This window comes from Rhamphochromis sp. 'chilingali' (assembly GCF_963969265.1).
Source record: "Rhamphochromis sp. 'chilingali' genome assembly, chromosome: 9".
In the NCBI taxonomy this organism is placed as follows: domain Eukaryota; kingdom Metazoa; phylum Chordata; class Actinopteri; order Cichliformes; family Cichlidae; genus Rhamphochromis; species Rhamphochromis sp. 'chilingali'.
In genome coordinates this window covers 13,228,857-13,233,357 of record NC_137936.1, presented here as the reverse complement: position 1 = coordinate 13,233,357, position 4,501 = coordinate 13,228,857, and the positions used below count along the sequence as shown (strand labels likewise).

Here is a 4,501-nt window from a genome sequence, read left to right as displayed (position 1 = left end):
TGTGCCCAGGCATGTGTACTTGTGTGTGTTGCAGTGTCATCCCTCCCTGGAAAATGACTTATTAAAATGAAATTACGCAGCGCCCTGACCCATGGCAAACGGCATGAGCCGCAATTTGTCTAGCAGTTGAGCTGTGAATAAAATCTGATTGGCAATAATTTCGCTTTGCTGTTGATATCGCATCCCATCCTCCACGTCTTTTCTTCTCCCCCCCTTCCATCCTCTCACCAGCCCCTTGCCTTATCATAGATGTGTTGATCTAAGGGTGAAATATTACTAATATGGTGAACCAGGGTCAGTGAGCAGAGCAGAGCGATGATGGCAAGTGGGTGGTTGTGAGGTTAAGGATGGATTATATGAAACAGGAAGCGCTTGTGGTAATGTTTAATGCCAAAACACACCACTGATCTCTGGTAAAAGACTGAAAAAAACATATGTGTGGCTGTTTGTGTATAAGTGGGTTGTTCAGAAAGTGTGTGTGAGTGTAAATCTGCACAACCTGAACAAAGTGTAATTGGTTATTTAAGCAGTTTCCTTATCTACTTGTTGGGAGTACATTTTGTAAGGGTCGGGTTGTCATTAGGATTAATTAATTTGCTTTAAAAATGGTATTTGCTATGATCATCTCTTAAATGTATTAAATAAATAGCAATAGCACTTTTTAATTTATCTCATTTGTCCAGTTAAATAATTGTATTTTTCTTCATACACTGTAAACCCGAATGTTCAAAGTAATTAAACAGATTAAGTAGTGTATACTCAAAGTTTTTAAAAAGTTCTGTTAACTTAAATATGTCAAGTTCGTATAACATGTTCTTCTTTTTGAGTAAATGAAACTAATAATATTTGATTGAATTGAACTATTTCTATATTAAGTAAGCATCACTTAAAATCATAACTTAAGCACAACGTAACACAGTTAAGTTAGGACATATAAGAATGGTAAAGTCCTGTTATTTTTGTTGTTTCAAGTAGGATTTAATAATAAACTTAATTTATGTAGCACATGCTAAAATACAATAAAATCTCAAAGTGTTTCACCAAATAAGTAAAATCAAATTGTCTTAAATGCATTAGTGGAAGACAAAATGTATTTATTTTAATATTCATTGTTTTATCAATGTGTCCTACATATATATTTTTAATTTTTTCCGTAAGTGTTGAGCAGCTGCAGGAATCAATTTTTATTCCGAGTTAATCTCTGATTCACCCTCCGAAGCGGAAGGCGGCGCTAATGAGCATTAATACGAAACACAGAAGAAGTGAAGGTATATGGGCGGGAACAGCACCAAAGAGGCAACACGGACGACTGGAGAAAGTTGGACCTAACGGCAGCAACTAGCATCACTGGACTTACAGTAAGTTTTCAATGTTGATATTAGTTTATTGTTAAAATACGAATATTTAGTTGTATTTTGGGTGCGTGTCGAAAAGAATAGCAGAAATGTCGGTCCGTGTTTTTTATGTGCTTTGCTGCTCTCCCCGAAGGAAACTTTGCGCTTGCAGACTAGCATTAAGTTGTTGTAATGAGGGTCGCAGGCTGTTTAAAAAGTTAGATACTACTTGTTCTAGAGGTGGCGCCTGGTCGCCTAGTATAAAACAAAGTATTTTAATCTCTCTAAATTTTTAAACCCCCTCTCATGACTCAGAATAGTTGGGTCCAAACAAGCCCGTTGTCCCTGCAGTTACACAACGGAGATGCCTGTCTGCAGTGAGAGTGCTTTCAAGCAGTTTTCTTGTTAGAAACGCTATATTTTAAACTATATGTTCAGGGTTAGGGTTGTGAAGGAGCTCTTGGACCTCTGGCCTGCTCTAAAAATGGAGTCTGAGGTAATATGGATCAGCTCTCTTTAAAATGAAAATTGTAATTCTTACTCATGTGGCAGCTTTTTGCTGCTTTATAAAGATGTGCGAGATTCTTCAAATTGAACTGTATTGTTCTTCTGCTGTAGTTGTATGCAGAGTTTCAGCGGATTACAAATCAGAACCTGCCCAATACATTCTACGCTGAACTTGACCGCCATCTTCCTCGACTGATGACCTTATTCAGCCAGGGCATCAAAAACTGGGAAGACAGCAGATGCCCTGGCTGAAATTCTAAGAATTCACAATGAACAGGTAATAATAGATTGTTACACATTTCATAGGTTGAACCAGTGGAACATTGGACAGGTTCAATGATTTAAATGAGCTTTTTGAATTTTGCTATTACTCCACTTTGTGTTTGCTATTTGTCTGACTGTATTAAAGATGTGAACAGGTTATTTGTGGACATATGTTCTGATTTGACTGTTGTTGTTGTTGTTCAGTAAACTCACCAGTATATACAATTCTGTTTTTATCTGGAAATAGGAAATCCATGATATCCACACCAAGTGCACTACCGTTCTCCCTGCCCTTCCTGTCTATCTGCATGAGGATGTCTCTGGATTTTTCAGAACCTGCACTGTGAGTGTCCTTAAGTATCTAACAGATACTACTGTGTATATAAACAGTGCATCAAAGTACAAACATGTATTTTGATGCACTGTTTGGACTTACCTTTGTTTAGTCTACTCCTGTGTATTTCCTTTAGCTTAGTTTCAGTCTATCTCACACCACTTGATTCTCTGGTGAATTAGCTGATTTATGTGTGCAGAACATGGATCTTCTGTTTTTCACCTCTTACAGTGAGACTCAGGTCTCCCTTGTAAAAGAGGTATTGGATCTCAATGGGAGTTGGTAAAATGAGAAATTATATGTCGTCTGTTGTATTTCTTGGGTTAGATTGTGATTAGTATCTCTTTTTCATTAATTCAGGACGAATCTGATGAGTTGGAGCTTGATGGTGTTGAAGTGGCCCTCTTCACTGTCATCAGTGACCATGACACAACAAGTCCAGTTCACTACCAACCTGTGAAAATCTCTGTCGTCATTGTAAGTGATGCCGTGTTCAGTCTCCCCAGATTTGGTGAAGCCTTCCTGGTAATGTTTGGACTGATCTATGCACTTCACCTCAGCTACCCCAAAGGCCTGACCAACACTTTAGAATTTACTCAAAAGATTTTATTTGGTCTAGAAAGTGGTAAACTGTCACCCAGGTTACAGACCCTCAAGAATGACTTGGTTATGTAGGAACTCATCTGAAAGAAGGATGCAGGGTGAAGCATTATAAAAGGCTAGTTCAAAGTTCTCTCCTTTCATCTAAATAATGCCTCAAAACATTATTGCATTACTCTACAGGTGTTCAGCCAATAGGTCCAAACTATACAATGTGCCTTTGTTCTCATTAACATAATGCAAAGCAACACTAATGTTTTGTATGTTTTAATGTTTTTCGTAATACTATTTCCAAAACATTGTGGGCTGCGCAAGATGACCTAAATTTCACTGTTTGATACTAGTTAATGTAAAACAAATAGCATTGTAATTCACTCAAATTGCTGCCTTGTTGTCTTATTCAGATATTAGCCAGAGAGCCAAAAGCACATTTTGATATTATTAATTATTATTTGGCATTATTTTTCATTACTCTGACAGTTTTCCTGACTAAACAATTTTTGGTCTACTTATTTTAATTTATAAATGTTTTTGTTAATTATTTTTAATTAATTTAATTTTTTTTTTTTTATGTATTTAATTTCAACATAGTGCTAAAAGGGAGCAGGCAAGATACTGTTCAATGGCAGATGTTTATGACTTTTGCATATTAAGTTACCGATACTCAGTGTAATTGAGGCAATCAATTGCCTCAAAAATTTTAAGTTTTGGGTCACATGTTTTTAAGTATCAAGTAGTCAACATATTTGACTAACGTGTACTTAAAATAATGACAACACAAACTAATAAACATTTGAGTTTTGTTAACATAAAAATGTTGTGGTTGTGTACTTATTTTTTACAAGTTCTGTGAACTTATTTCTTTGAATTTGTAAACTTGAAACTTTAAGTCATATTAACTGCAAATATTTGAGTTGACCGTTCTCAAAAGATACAAGTACCATGTAATCCAAACTTTTATGTTCTGGAAAAATTTGACTTTTGAGTTGATCAACTCAAAAAAATTGAGGCAATCGATTGCCTCAATTTTTTTGAGTTCTGGTAACTTATTCGGGTTTACAGTGTACTAAACACAAACTAAAAAAAAGCTTGTATGATACAGGAAATGATGGAGGTGGATAATGGAGGCAGGGAGTTAAAGACCCTAGTGCAATGGTGGCCTTGGACAGGTTGATGTAGCTCCAGCAATGAGCAGCTCATAAAAAGTGCTATCCATAGGCCTTAGGAAGATATTCTATCTCTCTGCTGCTAACGGCACAGCCTAAAATCACCTGCTCCATCAAAGTCAGGCCCCCCTCTACAACATAAAATGCACCAGGAAAACAGCAAGGAAAACAATAAGACTGTGTGTGTGTGCAGTGCACACTTTGTGAGGAGGCATTTGCTTTATTTAGCAGGAGAATTGGGATGCTCAGTGCAAAGCAAGTGGTTATGAAAGTACTGTATTTTTTGAGTTTATTGA

General features: G+C 36.5%; 1 long non-coding RNA gene across 2 annotated transcripts; it reads left to right on the top strand.

Moving 5' to 3' along the window:
- Positions 1-795: 795 nt before the first annotated feature.
- On the top strand, positions 796-3,841 carry LOC308402642. Of its 2 annotated transcripts, XR_013972787.1 has the most exons (5): positions 796-1,358; positions 1,773-1,830; positions 1,953-2,118; positions 2,353-2,448; positions 2,800-3,841. It is a non-coding gene; the product is annotated as an uncharacterized lncRNA (long non-coding RNA). The 2 variants fall into 2 exon arrangements; XR_013972788.1 differs by lacking the exon at positions 1,773-1,830 and having other exon boundaries at positions 819-1,358; positions 2,800-3,840.
- Positions 3,842-4,501: the final 660 nt, after the last annotated feature.